Here is a 19344-nt window from a genome sequence, read left to right on the forward strand (position 1 = left end):
TGCTGTGCCAGTCATTGATGTGGTTATTAGGCCTTGAATCTGGGGTTGGACCATCAATTGATGTCCTCCCTTAGCAGCTTGCATAGCACTATCCAAGGCTATGAGACCTAGCCTTCAGGGGAAGTGGATTCCAGGTAAGTTCCAGCTCTGTTGCTCCAAATAGGAGATGCTGTTTTTATCTGTACAGTCATGTTCCCACCCCTTGTTGATTCTGAGGCCACCACTCTCCCCAAGTCTGCTGACTTAGTAGTGTTTGGAATCTATAACCAATGATTTGGCTCAAGTTCGGGGAAGGAATGGGAAATAAGAGCAAGCAAAAGAGAAATGTACTGGACAGAGATGGGGAGAGGCTTAGCAGGAAGGACCAGCCAACCATGGGAACTTGAGGAAAAGTGGGCAGCAGGGACTGCCTGGACCTCACCTACTCTCTCTGCCCCCATAGTGCCCAGAAAAAGGGCATCCTCACACTGCTTTGTATTCTGACTCAAAGAAGTACAGGAACCCACCCTCTGCAAGGGATACCCTTGCCACAGCCCAAGCCAGCCACCAAACACAGAACACCAGCGAGAGAGAAAACGATCTCACCCAGTGAAGTTACTTAGTTTTATGTAAGGGCAGTGTCAATCAGCTTTCCACCACTGGAACAGGAACCCGAGAAGTCAGGCTAATAAAGAGGAAAGGTTTATTATGGCTTTCAGTTTAGAAGTTTTAGTTCATGGCCAGCTGTCTCCACTGCTTTGGGCCTTTGGCAGTGTATCATGGTAGCAACATGTGACAGAGAAAATGGTCAGTTCATGTCTGAGAAGTGAAAGAGATGAGGAAGAAGTGGAGGTCTCACAGTCCTCTCATGGGTCCACCCTCAATGACTAGACATATCTTATGAGGCCTAGCTCTTATAGGGCAGAGAAAATGGTCAGTTCATGTCTGAGAAGTGAGATGAGGAAGAAGTGGAGGTCTCACAGTCCTCTCGTGGGTCCACCCTCAATGACTAGACATATCTTATGAGGCCTAGCTCTTATAGGTTCTCCCACCTCCCAGCACTGCCTCCCTGGGGACCAACTTCCAAAACAGGACCTTTGTGGACAGCTGAGATACCAGTCATAGCAGGGGGGAGCTCAAGTTTCTAGACCGGAAAGTCTCATAGGCTCCCAATTCCCATAACCATGAGGAAATAGTCTCCCAGTTCCCATAACCATCAGAAGAGGCTGGTTGTTGACCTGTTGTTGATGGGGAAGTGAAAGCAGGAGAGACCATATCTTCCAGAGCTCACACAGAAGTCATAGTGAGGTTGGAATTCTTCCGCTATGTCCAGCTTTCTTAAAGCCTCATGCTCCTGCTCTGTAATGTGAGTGAACACATGATGTCAAAGTGTCATTTGCTTCACCCAGGGCATCTCCAAGTGTGTTCCTAGACATTGGCTCCAGACCGCAAAGTGGGTGTTTGTGCTGTACCAGGAGGTACCAGGAGCAGTGCTCCAAACTAGCCTGCTGACCCTGGCAGGTAGATAGCTACAAATACATTGGTAGCCCAGGGGAGAGACAGGGATTTAGGTGCCCATAAATAAAGGGATTGCTTCCAAGTTGATTTTTATGGAGATGATGGACCCAGAAGTGGTTGCAGTGGGTGCTGAATGGGTCAGAGTCTGCAGCATCAGCTTGTCTTAGAATGACTTAGAAAGTCTTGCTCTGTTTTCTTAGCTCTGTGAGGCAGTGAAGTTCTCCCTAGGGCATCAGCCCTCTTTAGCTTGATCAGACTCATAGGAGTGGACCTTTGGCTTTGAACTACAATTTCTGTATGAGCTCCTGGCACTGAAAAACTGCACTAGAAGTGACTGCATTGAGCAAACCTAAACACTCAGATCATACAGCAGACATCTTAAAGGACTTGCTCTAGAAAATGTTACGTCTGGCTAGTTCAACACAAGAATGATCCACCAAGGTGCCAGGGTAGTGGCTGATCTCTGTGTGTTTGAGGGGATGATGGGGTTCCAGAGGAAGGGCTGGGGAATAGGAGTGTGGTTTAGTCATTGGGAAGAGAGAGGGCGACTGTAAGGAAGGAGGGATGCTGGGTTGTCCCTGGAGTTCCTGCAGCGTGCAGTGTGGCTCCTAGGATGCATGTGGAATTGTTTGTGTCCCATCACCACACAAAATACATCTAAGCTGGTTTTTCTGAGTCAACCTGATATAGAGAGCAAAGTTCACACGTACTGCTCTGTATCTTGCTTTGAATTTTTCCCACTCAGGATGAGATTCACAGTTGACCTGGAAATGGAGAAATTGAAGTCCTTGTGGCCCCTCTCAGGGTAGAACACACATAAAATGCCATAAAAGCACACTTAAAATGACCAGACTGTAACTTTGTGCAAAACCAGGGTTTGTCTTCTATCAACTTCTAGCTTAGAAAATTAGTCCCGGACTTTACAAAATTCAAGCAATTCACAGGATACGTATATTAGTTTGTTTTCTGTTGCTTTGATAAACACCATAACAAAAAAACAACTAGGGGAGAAAAGGTTACAGTTCATCATTAAGGGAAGCCGGGGCAGGAGCTCAAAGCAGGAAATCTAGAGGCAGCAATGGAAGCAGAGATCATGGAGGAACACTGCTCCCTGGCTTGCTTCCCATGGATTGCTCAGTCACTATTTTATACAGCCCAGGCCCACCTGCCTAGGGATGGCACCGCCCACAGTGGGCTGGGTCTTTCAACATCATTTGGCAATCAAGAAAATGTCCCATAGACATGCCCATAGGCAAGTCTGAGGGAGGAAATTCTTCAACTGAGGTTCTTGTTTCCCAGGTGACAAAAACTAACCAGCACAATAAAGATCTAAAACTAGAGATTTCCATTTATTTCATTACATTAGTTAGTTAAGAGGCACCACTGTAAAATTTAAGATGCTACCTCAATTCATAAGTGGAATTATATTTGTCTACTTCATTGATCATCTACTGTGCTCCAGGAAGTCACTATGTGTTTTGTTTTATGACTGGTCCTTTCTGAGAAGTAAATTTGTTCTTATGTTCTGTCTGAGAGACCTCAGGCTCAGGGAGGTGGGATAATTTGCCTTAAAGAAAGAAATGGAGCCAGAGGTGCAAGTCCCGGGCCATTCTGACTGTGCTTTTGCTCTTTCTGCTGTCTGGATTCCCTCTAGGCTCAGAGCACTGGTATTTTATGCAGGATGTAGTTTGACATCTATGATCTAGTTTCCCATGGGGGACAGCGAGTCTTCCAGTCTGTGGAAAGAAGCAAGAAGCTGTTGTTCCTGACCCTCTTCATACGACCTGGTGAGGTATTGGTTGCTGGAGTTGGTACTTTATCATCAGCTTGTAGTAAAATTGACTTTGCATTATGATTATTGACTTTGACCACAAAGGGAACATAGTAGCCTTGGGACAGAATGTGGGAATTGCCTATCACTCCTGGAGAGATGGAAAAACCATGGCCCATTCCTATCCCAATTTCAATGTGGTAAAATCTACAACAGGAGAAGCAAGTTGCTGAAGCTGGGACCCTGCATTCCTCACCCCCACTGTGGAGGTTCCTCCATTCTCTATGGAAATTTATTTTGGCCTGAGGATAACCTGGAGTTTCTGGAGTTGGAACCCCATTGTAGCTCCATTATTCAGGGGGGAGACATGGTGGCCTGCACTGAGTGAGGTGCATCTTGCTTAGTATGTGGCATACAGACTGTAGGTACCCAGAGTGGTGCATGTCAAAGGGACTACTGGGCTGTCTGCCTGTGATCTGGGCTGTCTTCATAGGAGGACAAGAGAGGTCAGACCGCTGGTGATTGCCCTGGGGTTGGGCGCTGTTAGTACTTCAGTGAGATCTTTACCGCGGATTACTGAGCATATACCATGAAGCTTGTGCAAGGTCTTGGAATTTAAAGAGGAGCTCAGCCTCACTCAGGGGAGGCTGACGTCAGTAGAGCTGGGAGGCACCACATGGGGGCAGGTGTTGTGACAGGTCATGTTTGATCTCAGGAAGATGCTTCCAGCCAGGGGTTGGTCAGAAAACCGAGGATGCTCTGCTGAACCAAGCAGGTGGCCTGAGGATGAGGAATGGGCTTTTCTTTAGGGCAAAGGAGCAGTGTGTTTAAAGCCAAGTCTCTGGAGAGCTGACATATTGGAATGAGGGAACTATGAGAGGGAAGTGTGGTGGTGTGGTGCTATGTGATGGTGATGCCTGAACAAGAACATCTGACCCTTAGCATCTGTTAAAACCAAGAGTGGAGCCTGATCTACTCTGAGAACTTGCTCCTTCAGATTTCTCCAGAAATTGTGTGCCCAAATCCAGGCCTTACTCTCTTTTTATTAAAACTGTACATCCAGTATGATCTAAGGAAGGGTTAGGGAACCTGCCTTATCAAAGAATTTTCCCCACCTGACCTCTGCTGACCCAGAATAGCATATATGACCATAAACAGAAATTATCATTTTAATCCTACCTGCTGTGTTCAGTGTAAACGGGCTAATTCGCTACTTCTAACAATTCTGTTTTCAGCAATGATATTTTAGCAACCCACATATACTTACCCACATTATTCTAGGTCAAGGCCAAAGAAGGGTCATGAGAGATTAAAGCTGTGCATTTAGGATACAAGAGCAGCACAAGACCTCATAAGCTTGTTTACATCACAAACAAGCTAAGATACTATCCCAGAAGTCATTCCCACAGGCCAGGCCTGGCGGGAAGCTGGAAGCTGGGAAGGACTGGCATTGGCCAGCCATGGCTCTGATGTGCTACATCCAGGCTGGGCAGAATTGAAGCTCACTTTTCATGTGTAGACCAAGAGAAGAAAATGAAGGGTGAAGGAAAGGCTCATGCAGTGGCTTTCAGAAGACCAGAGACATTGCTGCTCCCCTTGGAGAAAGGTGCTGTGTCTTTCTCCCTATACAACCTGCTGTCTCTGTGCTGGCTGCCTTGTTGTGTTCTCTGGGAAAATCTGGGATTCATGGGGGCAGGTGGCAAGGTTTGGTTCCTTGGGTTCTCAGTGGCTTTTTCCCAGGTCAGGGCTGCACTCTGGTTCCTTGCCTTGGGAAGAGGCCTCAGACAGTAGTGCCTGTTGTGGGACACTCTATGACTTATGCCTTCCCTCATTCCTTTTGCAGATCTGCACCATCCTCTTTACCGTGCACTGGGGAGAACACAGCTCCCTCAGCAGTCTTCTTTCCTCCTCTGGCTGTTGGCATCCTGAGTTCTGATACCTGCATCTCAGAATCCTCTTTGATTTTGGAGACCTGTTTAGATGCCTCCCTGGCTTGCTGAACTCAGGTCTCAGTTTGAAGCTGGATTCTGTATATTTGTTGAATAAATATTGAATGAGTGGCGGCCTTTGATCTCCCTGCCACTGACAGTTCTTGGCAAGATGCTTCCATAACCTTGATCTTCTGGGAACATCATCGGCCACCTGAGGAGGGGCTTGTGATTCCTTGCCTGAAGAGTTTTGTGGGTAGAGTCACATTGTGTTCTGTGAGGCACAAGCAGACCCCAGCTCCCAAAACAGGGTTTTACAGTCTTTGACTTCCTATTACTATTTGGCAACTTATATCTAACTGGGAGCGTGTGATGGCTGTTTTGCCTGCATCTGAGCTGACCTTGATCACCATAGAGACACACATCCTGATGACAGCACCCACAAAGGCTCTTTCACAAAGCCGTCCTTTCTCTTCCTCCTTCAAGGCCCCTCTTTTCAGGATGATCTTTAAATCCCATCAAGTGGAGATGTCATACAAACAGCAGGGAAGACAGCCCCATACTGGCAGGGGATGTCGCCACAGTGTCCCAGAATGCAGCCACTCGACAGATGTCTCCACCACTGCATCCACCCCAGCGGGTAAATTACCCTCTTCAACCGAGTCATACTTAAAAACCAATTTGAAGTCATTGCATTGGCAGTCGACTCCTCTGTTGTTTGAAGAGTGGAGATAACAGCTCTGCTCTCTGAGAAGTGACAGTGCTCCTAACACCTATGCTTCTTGGGAGCAGCAAAGATGCTCTCTAAGGTCCAAGCACATCTCTTCCTCCCCAGCCCACACAGGTTTGAGAAAAAGCTATTTCAGAACCATCCATAGTTATTTCATGTATCACTGATGGGTGGGTGAGTGGGCTGGATATGTTTTCCTTTCAGTAAGATCAGTGTCCCCGAGTTGTTCCCTCCTACTCTTCCATTAAAGGAATACATGTCCTCTGCTTAAGGTGACTTTTGAAGCATTAGGGTTAGATTAGGGGGCAGCCTGACCCTGGCTGTCCTCAGGACACTCTAATGGACCTGGTAAAGTCACCACCTTCTCTCATAAGCTCATTTCTCAGCTTCACAATGGGCACTTTTGAGGTAGGAGAAGAGAGAGGGAGATTCCAGAGACATCATGACTGGAATATCTCTGACAAACTACATGCTATAAGCTACATGCAATGAATCAGCATGTGTGGGTAAAAAGCTGGCACTCTCCAGGGATCTCCAGATGTAGGAGAAAGTGGGCTATGTAAACAACTTACAAAAGATCCAGGGCTTTTGACCTTGGACCTTTCCCAGCTCTCTGGCTCCCTTCCCATCTCAGGAGCGTTTTTCTCTTTCTAATAAACTGTCTTTATTTCTATCACTATCTGTATGTCCCAGTCCAGTTCTTTGTTCCTGGACACAAGAACCCAAGTATTTCATGGGTGCAACCTCAACCTTGATTTGCACTTATCACTCTGAGCCTGTGTGTCCCTCCTTCATCTTACTAAAGGACTGGGTAAAGTTAGGTATAATAGGAGCGATGGATGCAAACTAGACAGGTTCATCTGTAGCCATCAAATTAGCTTAGGATGATCTGTATTTAAATGACATTTATCCACACAATTGCAAATTAGTAATACACATTGGAAAACAAGGAAAAAGGAGGAACTCAAGCACAAAACTAAAACCTTTACTTCTACTTAACTGCCAGCAGTATTGAGGACTAGAGTTTACCACAGTTGTCCTATGGAACATATACTGTTTATTAGTAAAGAGACATCATTCCCACTGTTTAAACATCACACACTTGTATATAACCATACCCTGATATCTACCAGGGCCTGGGTTCAGGGGTCCCCTCAGAAAACAACTCTGTACACAGTCAAGTTCCTGACAGTATCCTGTATAGTTGGTGTGGAACCTGCACACTTGTCTTGTGTGTTCAGTCATCTAGGGATTGCTTAGCAGAGCAAACACAATGTAAATGCTATGTCAGAAGCTGTTATACTGACAGGTTAGGGGACTATGACAAGATGTTTGCATTCTATACAGATGCAACTTTTCCTTTGAGTATTTCCTGGAAGAGCTTGTGGACACTGAGTGGTAGTGGTACCTGGTAGCACAGTGTGCTCTCTGTTTTCCAGCTGCGTTCCTCATCATGAGATCACACACCTTCTCTTCAGGGTGCTGTATCACATGCCTCCTCCTATGACTCTATTTCAGACATTTCTAGTTGTTTGTTTTTTTTTTAACTATAAGCAATGTTGTGTTGAAAATTCTTGGAGAGAAATCCTTTTTCACTTTAATTGGTATTTTGTTAGAATAAATTCTTAAAAGTGGCAAGATCAGAAAGGAAACTTATTGTCCTGATTAATTTTTTTGAAGTTTTGCAATTTTCATACAATATATTTTTATCATATTTAGATCCCCCCCTTTCTGCACCTCTTCTTACTACTCCCTGTCCAGTTCAGTGTACACTATTAAGGCCTATAGAGTCATGATTGTGTCCCCAAATGTCCTTCAGTGTAGGTCTATCCCCTGGAGCCTGATTAACCTCCCAAGAGTTTCATCCTTGAGAGAGACTGACTTTCCGCCACCCAGCAGCTATTAGTTGCCAATATTTCCTCAGATAGGGTTGGGGTTTCTTCCCTACTCCCCACATCGATGCTGGGATTTTGTCTGGTTTGAACTTACATGGGACTCGTGCATGCTGTCATCACTGCTGTGAGCTCATATGTGTAACTGACCAACTGTTTGAAAAACTATTTCCTTGTGGTTATCCACCACCTCTGGCTCTTAACAATCTTCCTATACCCTCTTCCATAATAATCTCTGATCCTTGGGAGGCAGAAGTTTGATATAGGTGTCCTGTTCAGGGATGAGTTTGATATAGGTGTCCTCTGCAGCCTCTTGGTCTCTACACGTTGGCCAGTCATGAGTTTCTGTGTCAATCATCATTTGTTGCATAAGGAAGTTTGTCTGGTGAGAGTTGAGAGATGCATTAATCGATGGGTATAACAGTAAGTCATTAGGAGTAGGTCTAATACTATATTTAGCAGAGAACTAGTATCAGGCTCTCCACTGTGTTCTGTGACCTGCCTAGCTTCAGGTTCCTAGGCCTGATATCAATGTCAGGTATGGGCTCTATCGTATGAAGTGGACCTAAAATCCAATAAGAAAGTGGTTGATTACTCCCACAATATTTGTGCCACTATTGCACCAGAGATGATGTTTTGTCCGGCCAGTTGAAGCAGGCAGGATTCACAGCTGGGTAAGGTTAAGGTTCACTTTTTTCTTTGGTAGGATGCCTTTCAGCACTATGAAAGCTAGCCAGTAGAGAAGAGGCTCTGAAGTTAGCACCAGCTTGATTTCTCCTTTTTTGTTCTATAGCTGCTGCATGCAGGGTCTTCAATAATGGGATCTTACCATGGAGTTCTGTTGGGTAACCAAGAGAGGGGCAATGGCCAGTATTACTTAAGGCTCTAGAGGACCCCTGGTCAACAGCTTCAAGAGAGTAAGCCCATTCTTGGCATTGGGGTTTTACTTCGTTAGCCTATGGTATCTAGTAGGGACAATGTTCCCCTGTTATAACGTCTTTTAATCTCTTTTAGTGGTAGGTTTCTATATGGCTTTTTCTAAAGGCTTTTAGTGTTGGTTACCCCTCCTCCTGCTCCCTCCTCTGCCCCGCCCTTCCATTCCATGCCCATTTAATCCTTCCTACTTTATTATTCCCCTTTCCCACTTTATATCACCGAATTCTACTACCATTCCAAGGAAGCCTCTCCAAACTCCATGGCTGTGTATTAGTTTTCTCATTTCTCTGGATTTTCAAATTGGAACATGCATATCTAGGATTTCAAAGCCAGCATCCAGCTTTGAGAGATGCTCATATTCCTGAGTCTGGGTCACCTCACTTAGGATTGTTGTTTCCACTTCTACCCATTTACCTGTGAAGTTCATTTTTCTTTAGGGCTGGACGATATTCCATTGTGTATATGTACCACACCTTCATTATCAGTTCATCAGATGATGGACATTTAGGTTGTTTCCAATTTCTGGTTATTACAAAAAGGGCAGCAGTGAACATGGATGAGCAAGTAGCTCTGTAGTAGGATACAGAGATATATTTTTTTGGCCATATGCCAAAGAATGGTGTGGTTTGATCATATGATAGATCAATTTTTAGCTTTCTGAGGAAAGTCCACACTTATTTTCACAGTGGCTACAATAATTTGCACTTCCAGCAGTAGTGGATTTGGGCTTCACTTTCTTCCTTCACATCCTTGCCAGAATTTATCATTGTTTGCTTTTTGGACCTTTGCCATTCTGAGTGGGGTAAATGAAATATCCAAGTGGATTTGATTTGCATTTTCCTGATGATTAAAGATGTTGAACATTAAAAAAAGTATTTCTCAACCATTTGCGTTCATCTTTAGAGAACTCCTGTTCAGCTCCTTACCCCAATTTTTAACTGGGTTGTTTGTTTTTCTAAGTTTTTTTTCTTGTATATTCTAGGTACTAACCCTCTTTCAGAGGTATAGATGGTATTTTTTTCCTATTCTGTAGGTTGTCTCTTCATCTGAATGATGGTATCCTTTGCTGTATGGAAGCATTTTAGTTTCAGGAGGTCCCATTATTCAGTTGTTACATTTAATGCTTGCATTATGGGAGTCCTGTTCAGAAAGTCCTTTCCCGTGCCTATAAGTTCCAGTATAGTCCCTACTTTCTCCTCTAGCTACTCAGGGTATTTGGTCTTATGCCGAGGTTCTTGATCCATTTGGACTTGAGTTTTGTGCATGGGGAGAGATAGGGATCTAGTTTCATTCTTCTACATGCAGCTACCCAGTTTGACTAGCACCATTTGTTGAATATGCTGTCTTTTCTCCAATGTGTATTTGTGGCTCCTTTGTCAAAACTCAAGTGGCTGTAAATGCATAGATTTAAATCTGGGTCCTCAATTTCTATTCCACTAATCAATGTGTCCATTTTTGTGCCAGTAGCATGCTGTTATTATTATTATAGCTCTGTAATACAATTAGAGATCAAGGATGATAATGCCTCCAAACAGTTCTATTGTTCAGCAATATTTTGACTATTCTGGATTTTTGTGTTTCTTTATGAAATTTGAGATTATTTTTTCAGTTTCTATGAAGAATTGTGTTGGAATTTTAATGAGTATTGCACTAAATTTGTACATTGCTTTTGGTAGGATGGACATTTTTACAGTATTAATCCTATTGATCCATGAGCATGGGAGGTCCTTCCATCTTCTAGTATTTTCTTCAGTTTTTCTTTCTTCAATGTCTTTAAAAATATTTTATTTATTTTTACGTGTATGAGTGTATTGCCTGCATGTATGTAAGTGCACCTGTGTTGTGCAATGCTCGCAGAGGTCAGAAGAAGGCATCAGATTCCCTGGAACTGGAGATACAGATGGTTGTTAGCCACCATGTGGGTGCTAAGAGTTAAACCAGGGTCCTTTGCAAGAGCAGTCAATGTTCTTAACTACTGAGACATCTCTTCATTTCCTTTCTTCAATATCATAAAGTTTTTAATTGTATAAGTCTTCACTTCCTTGGTTAGATTTATTCCAAGATGTTTTATAAATTTTGAGACTGTCATGAACGGAGTCTTTTTCCAGATTTCTTTCTCAGTATGCTTGTTGCCTATATGTATGAAGGCTATTGATCTTGGGGTGTTAATTTTATACTCTGCTATTTTGCTGAATGTGTTTATCAGATCTAGGAGTTTTCTGATGGAGTCTTTAGGGTCTTTTGTTTATAGACTCATATCACTTGCAAATAAGGATACTTTGACTTCTTCATTTACAATTTGTATCCCCTTTATCTCCTCTGTTTGTCTTACTGCTCTAGCTAAAGCTCTTCAAGTACTATATTGAACAGGAACGGAGAGAGTGGACATCCTTGTCTTGTTCCTGATTTCAATGGGAATGCTTTGAGCTTTACTCCATTTAATATAATGTTGGCTGTGGGCTTGTTGCATATAGCCTTTATTATGTTGAGATGTGTCCTCCGTATCCTTAGATTCTCCATGGCTTTCATCATGAACTGATGTTGGATCTTGTCAAAGGTCTTTTCTGCATCCAATGAGATGATTATATGGTTTCTGTCAGTGAGTCTGTTTATGTCGTGGATTGTATTTATTGATTTACATGTGCTGAACCATCCCTGCATCTCTGAGAGGGATCCAACTTGAACATGGTGCATAATCTTTTTGATGGCTTCATAGAATTTGGGAGTCCTTCCTTTTCTGTTTTATGAAATAGTTTGAGGAGTTTTGGAATTAGTTCTTTCTTGAAGGTTTGGTGGAATTCTGCACTGTATATATCCTGGACTAGGAGATTTTAAATTATTGTATCTCTCTCATTGGTGGTTATGGGTCTGTTTAAATTATTTGTCATTTTCATTTAATTTTGGTAGACTATATATATATATATATATAGAAATTTATATCTAGAAATTTATATATATAGAAATCTATATATATATATCTAGAAATAAGTGGGTCCTTATTATGGTTGTGAATTTCCTCAGAGTCTGTTGTAATGTTTCCCTTTTCATTTCTGAGTTTGTTAATTTGGGTCCCCTTTCTCTTTCTTTTGATTAATTTGTTCTTGGTTTTCCAAGGTTTTCAGGTGCATCATTAATTTATTTATATGAGATGTGCTTAATTTTCTCATGCTGGCACTTAATGCTATAAACTTTCCTCTTAGGATTGCCTTCATTGTGTCCCAATAGTTTTGGTGTGTTGTATTTACATTTTCATTCATTTTTATAAATTTAAAAATTTTCTTCTTGATTTCTCCTGTGATCCAGTTTTCACTCAATAATGTGTTGTTTAGCTTCTGCGAATTGTGTACTTTTCCCCATTTTTATTGCTGATTTCTAGCTTTATTCCTTTGCGGTCTGGTAGAATACAGGATGATATTTCAATTATTATAAATTTGTGGAGACTTGCATTGTGTCCTAATAGGTGGTCAATTTTGTGGTTTGGCTTTTCTTCAGAAATTCTATGTCTTTATTGAATTCGAATTTCATGTTTTGAATTGTTTGGGTTATTTCATTCAACTGTTTGTGTTTTCACAGCCTTTCATATCCTCCATGAATTCCTTGAACATGTTTATAATTACTCTTTTGAAGTCATTGTCCTGTGCATCCACTAGGTTGTCATTCTCAGGAAACATTGTGATGGGTTCACTAATTTCTCTAGTAGACACATTATCTTGGTTATTCATGGTGTTTGTGTTTTTTCAATGAAGCCTAGGCCTCTGGACTTGTGCGGTGATGTTTCTTGGTGTGATGATGTTTCTTGGTGTGAATAAGTGGTCTTGTTTTTGTTGAATGTTTTATATCTTTGTTTGCTGTTTACACAACTTGTCAGGTTATGGCTGCACTGAATTGTGTTTGGTGTTCAGTTTGGGACTCACTTTATGTTGAAATACAAATGGGGTGAAAGAAATGGCCTCAGTTCTACTAGAGATAGGTGAAACTTTTGAGTTGAGATTCCAGGATTGATTCCACATGGTCCTGGATTAGCAGGGTGGGCTGTGGGCTGCTAGGTGAACGGGTTGGGTAATAGGTTCAACTTGGGGAGCTTGTAGGTCTGGGATATACAGAGATGAGGTGGCAGGGCAAAGGGAAGTCTCAGGAAAGTGAGTGTAAGACTGCAAGTCCTACCACGTCTAGAGGAGTGAGGAGATCTGGGGTGGGAAGGGATCCTGGTGTCTGGAGGAAGCCCAAAAACTAAGAGGGCAGGGCACCAGGAGGTCTCAGGAATAGGAGCTCAGGACCAGAAGTCTGGGGCAGCGAGGGATCCCAGACCCAAGCTGACCTGAGAGCTGAGATAGCAGAGGAAACAGATTCTATCAAATCTGGAGGAGCATGCAGATCTGGGGCCAAAACGGCATCCTGGCTAATTAAAACACACACACACACACACACACACACACACAACATTTTAAAAATTAACCAGAATGCCAAACTCACTGCGGGACACCTGAGGACACAAACTTGACCATTTTATTTTTTGGCTAATAAAATATTTTTTAAAAATTAACCAGAATGCCAAACTCACTGCGGGACACCTGAGGACACAAACTTGACTAGATAGGCCTTAACATATATGACAGAGTGCATGAAATCCAGCACCAGGCTATGGGGAAGTGCAGATAAGGGAGGGGATCTAAATATGATTAAGATATATTACATGAAATACACAAAAATTCAGTAAAATATACATTAAAATGTTTCATTTATTTATTTTTTGTGTATAGGAGTGTTTTTCCTTCATGTATCTAAGTGCACTCGTGGAGGCCAGAAGAGGGCATCAGATCCCTGGAAACTAGAGTTAGGGATGGTTATTAGCCACCATGTGATGCTATGAACCAAACACAGATCCTCTGGGAAAACAGTAAGTGCTCTTAACCGCTGAGCCATCTTTTCATCCACAGTCCTGATTAGTTTTATTGTCAACTTGACACCACCTGAGTCACTTGGGTAAAAGGATCCTCAACTGAGGAATTTCATAGATCAGATTGGCCTGTGGCCATGTCTATGAGAAATTGTCTTGGTTGACAATTGATGTAGAAGGGTCCAGCTCACTGCGGGTGGCACCATCCCTAGACAGGTGTGCCTAGACTGTATAAGACAGCTAGCTGAGCAGGAGCCAGGGAACAAGTCAGTAAGCAGTGTTCCTCCATGACTCTTGCCTTAAATTCCTTCCCTGACTTCCCTAAATGATGGATCGTGACCTGAAAGTATAAGCCGAAGAAACTCATCTGCTTTTGTTTAGAATCTTTTATAGCACCAGAAAACAAAGCAGAACACCTATAGTTTAAAAACCTAGATATTTACTGACTAACTTCTGAAGGTTTTTGCTCATTTTTAGTTTCAGGAGTATGACATAAGATGAACTGTTTCCTTCTACAAACCTCAATCTAATTATTAATAAAATATTGCTGGTTCACCTTAGGATGAAAACATTACATTCTTTTCGCTTTGAATTACATTTCTTTAATTTTGATTTCAAGTAGTAATAAAGACATTTACAGCTACAAATTTCTTCTGAGCACAGAGACAGGCTGTGTTGTAGTCTTTGGATTCTCGTGTGTAGTTTCCTTTTTGCTAATTTTTGCAGTCTGGAACTACAGTTTGCCTAATTTCTTTTCATTATTTAGATTTTTTCATAGTTCTTTTTTCTTTTTTTGTTCTTTCTCTCACTTTTGGTCTTGCTCAAAAGTTTGTGATTTTATGTGTGAACTGAACTTCCCAGAAAAAACTAAACCCATGTTAAATATTCTGCAAATCTGATTGATGACTGATTAAAACTTCCATCATTTTGGAGAGCTGGGATGTTGCAGGTCAGGAGCCAGATTATGTTGGGCTATCTTTTATTTAGCCCTTTTAATAGTCATTCATGGCTGACCTCTGAGTTTGATCCAACACCCATTCTTGTGACTGTTAGGTAAATGTACAAACAGACCCTTAATTTCTACCAACCCAAAGGCCAAGAATACCGTCAGCAAACACCTGAAGCCTATAGCAGAGATTTCTCTGCTTTGCAGTAACATGCCTACTTGATGTTCCCATCAATGTATTTTTTCTTTTCTTTTCTTTTTCTTTTTTTAATTGAATTTTCCAAATTTTATACAATATAATTTGATGGTATTTAGATACCTTCCCAAATCTCCATCTTCCCTTATTGCCCCGGCACCCAATTTAATATACTTTAACACGCGCACGCGCACACACACACACACACATCTATCATCTATCTATCATCTATCTATCTATCTATCTATCTATCTATCTATCTATCTATCATCTATCTATCTATCTCGAACTGAGCCCAGGTCCTCTGCAAGAGCAGCCAGTGCTCTTAATCAGTGAGTCATCTCTCCAGTCCTAACTGAATTTTTGTGATTTTCATACAATATACTTTGATGGCATTTAAAGCCCCTCCTCTATCCACACCTCCCCTTTTGCTCCCCCACCCAACTTAACTCATCTATCTCTCCTATAGAATCTAATTTGTGTCCCAAATGCCCTTCAGTGTGGATCTATCCACTAGAGCCTGGTTAATTTACCAAGAGTCACATCCTTGAAAAAGACTGTCTCTCCCTTTCTTAGCAGTCATTGGTTGCCACAATTTCCTTAGGTGGGGTTGAGTTTCTTACCCACTTCTTCATGTCTGTTATGAAATTTTTTTCAGATTTGAGCTTGTATGGAACTTGTGCATGCTGTCACCTTTGCTGTGAGTTCATACGAGTAGCTATCTGGAAAACTATGTTTAATTGTGGTCATTCACCCCCTCTGGCTCTTGCAATCTTTCTGCCCCCTCATGTACAATGATCCCTGAGCCTTGGGAGGCAGAAGTTTAATATAATTGTCTTATTTAGGGATAAGTACTCTGCAGCCTCTTGTTCTCTGCATATTGACCAGTTGTGGGTTTCTGTGTTAATCATTGTCTGATGCATAAGGACACTTCGCTCCACCTATGCATTTTAAAAGTACTTTGATTCATGATATTCTTTTATCTGCTACTATAAAAGCTTCATCAAACTGTTACTATCTTGGAACACAGTATTAGGCTTAACCCAAGACTGTGTTCCTGGGCATGACCACACATATTTGAATAAACTCTTACCCCCTTTCAGGTAAAAGTGGTGGTTTTGCATCAATGTGTAGCAGTGAGGCAGGTATACATGTTTTCATTGTGGACTTGTTGTCTGTGGCATTATTACGCCTCTTACTCCTTTATTAGTGGAGGGGGGATGTAATGGCATAAGGAATCAAAATCCAAATGCCCTTATATCCATTACTGAGGTAAGAAACTGTGAGCATTTCTAATCAATGCAACAGTCAGTATCATCATCACTACAGATCCTATGGATACTGCTATTGATTGGTAGTTTATTATTTAAGTATTTATATTACTTTATATGAACCAGGCTGACTTCTGTGCTTTTTCTGTTACTTAGCTTATTCTCACCTCTTTTGTATCTGTTTTTCTTCATTCTCAATTTTTAATCCTATTCTGAGTTGATAGCAATTTTCTTCAAGGAAGATATGTAATGCCTATGATTTCTTTGTTTTCTAGTTAAGGTTTTTTTTGTGACAGCCTTGGGTATAAATATACCTTTTTATAGGCAGCATTAATTGGAGTTTTTAATCAAGACAACTCCCCCCACAGGCATGCCTACATTCCAGTCTGATCTAGGCAGTCTTCAGTTAAGACTCCCTTCTCAGATGATTCTAGGCTGCATCATGTTGGTGGTTAAAGCATGCTAGGACACTCTACCTCCTGTCAGCTTGGCATACAAATGCAGCATTTTAAACTATAACCTTTTCATTCCTTGTCCCAAGATCTAATATTAATATCAAAATATAAAACACAGTTCAACTTTTTAAAAGTCCCACAGTTTTTAGAAATGCAAACACTTTAAAAGTTCAAGCTCTCTTTAAATCCAGTCTCTTAAGTGTAAGCTCCTATAAAATAAAACTCAAACTACATACTTTCTTATTCCAAAATAAAGGGACCAGGAAAAAATGGATCAAAGAAAATCCCAAATCCAGTCTGTGATCGTGAATTCTGAAGTTTAATGTTTAACTGCTGGGACTCACTCATGATCATCTGGCTCCAAAAGGGTGTGGGAAGTCCCACCTCTCCAGTAGTGCCACCCATGGCACATGTAGCTTGCCTCGCAGGCTCAGGCTGGCTCCACTCCATACCTGCTATTGTCCTTGGAAGATGTCCCACAGTCATGTCATCATCAATATCCTGGGTCGTCTGTCACAACTGAAGCTGCAGCTTTACCAGTGGCCTTTTCTCACTCTCCACAGGGACTCTGACCATGCTACACAATGTCAAGCCTCAGCTTCTCTCTATGATCCTTCAATCCTGCAACTTTCCTGTCTTCAAAATCAGTACCACCTGGGCTACTCTTGCATGCTATTTGCCAAGTTCTACTGTGAACTCTAAATGCAGCCTAACCCCCTATATCAGTTCTGTGACTCTGAGGAAATGTTTTCCTATTGTCCCAACAAAGCATAGAGATTTCACTTAGTGGTGCTGATCTCTTATTAATTACAGATTATTCTTCAGCTTCAGCCCAACCAGCACCCTACTGTTCTAATGAAACACAAAAAGCTTCATTTCTGTGATGCTGAGCTCCCATTAATTATGGCTGATTTTTCAGCCCCAGCTGACCAGAATCTTAGAAAACAAATCACACAAATGGCCTCTGGCCTGCTCTTAACCAAGTCCTGACTCCCCTCTGAATCCTCACAAACCAAGCCTCCACAGTTCAAATATCTCTCAGCACTCAAATCTTCCAACCTCCCACAGAAACATGCCATTAAACTCTGAACATTCAATGTTTTTTTTTCCAGTACAAAGTTGTTCTAAATGTTTCCAAAATCCCCCAACAAAAGAGTTCAAAGATATACAAAGCCACATGATTGGGTTCATCCCAGAGATACCCCACTCCCGGTACATTTTTCTGTTCAGGTTTCCTTTCTGTTGCTATGACATGCACCATGACCAAAAGCAGCTTAGGGGAGAACAGGATTTATTTCAGTTTACAGATTATAGTCCATCACCGAGGGAAATCAGAACAAGAACTCAATGAGAAACGAAGCAGAAGGCGTGGAGGAATGCTGCTTGCTGTCTCACTCACTGGCTCATGCTAAGCTAGCTTTCTTATACAACTCAGGACCACCTGCCCAGGGAATGGTGATGCTCACAGTGGGATGAGCCCTTCTATATCAATTAATAAGACAATCCCCTCCCTGAGGCATCCTCAAAGGCCAATTTGATCTAGCAATTCCTCAACTGGGATTCCCTTCTTAGTGACTCTAGGCTATGTCAAGTTAATACTTAAAACTGACTACGACAGGATTACAAAATATTTGCTATAGAAATGCATATGAAAGGTCTAGAAATATTAAATAATGAAATAGGTCAATATTCACTAACAATTTGAAATGATGATTTAAAAAATTCTCAAAAAATGTTTCCAGGTAGTGCAGTTTTACCTTCAAGTAACAAATATCTGTCACTTAAAAATGGTTTCATGGAAAAAATAAAAGTAACGGAGTCACATTTTGAGGTTAGTATAAACTTTATTATAAATTTTTAGAAGTCCATGAGAAATATAATATTTTAAGCTAACCTTACTTATGAATGTGGATGAGCCAAACATGTTACATTGTAACACAAAAAATATATAAAACATAATTGTGATTATTATGAAATAAAAATTATCTTCACTCTAAAACGTGAGGATAACATTAAAAAATAACTTACTATAAATTTTCAGTAAGAATGAAACTATTTATCTTTTTCTGTGTGTGTGGTAAATATATGTGTTTGTGGGTGTGCACCTGTGTGTTCAGGTGCATATGTCTGTGTGTGTATGTAGAGGCCAGAGGTCAATGTCAAGTGTTTTCTTTGATCACTCTCTACCCTAGTTTTTGAAACAAGATCTTTCATTAAACTTGGATTTTGCTAGGCTGACTGCCCACTGAGTTCCAGAACTCTGTCTCACTCGCATTGGAGTTACAGGTACATAACACCATGCCCAATTTTTTACATGGGTGCTGGGGATCTAAATTCAGATCCCCTCACTTGTGTAGCAGGCACTTTACTAAGTGAGCCATTCCCTCAGCCCTGGGTTCAATGAAATTTATAGCACTTAATTATATCACTACTTAGCAAACTGGGAAGAATAAAAGCTGCTTTAAATTAATAAAAGCTACCCAAACCAACAAACCTTATGTTTACAAAAATATGATATTCGGAAAACAGAATATCAACACTGGAGGATAAAGTTGAAGAATTGGACCATTCAAGCAAAAAGTATGGAAAAATTTAAAAACCACAGGAATGGAATATGCAAGAAATGTGGGACACCATGAAAAGTCCAAATCTACGGATCATAAGAATAGAAGAAGGGGAAGAATTTCAGGTTAATGGTGTTGACCAGATCTTAAACAGGATTGGAGAAGAGAATTTCCCAAAATTAAGGAAAGACATCCCCATACAAATACAGGAAGCACATAGAACACCAAATAGACAGGATCAGAAAAGAAACTCCCCATGAC

The sequence above is a fragment of the Nannospalax galili genome, unplaced genomic scaffold, assembly GCF_000622305.1.
Source record: "Nannospalax galili isolate Female #2095 unplaced genomic scaffold, S.galili_v1.0 scaffold100, whole genome shotgun sequence".
Lineage (NCBI taxonomy): Eukaryota > Metazoa > Chordata > Mammalia > Rodentia > Spalacidae > Nannospalax > Nannospalax galili.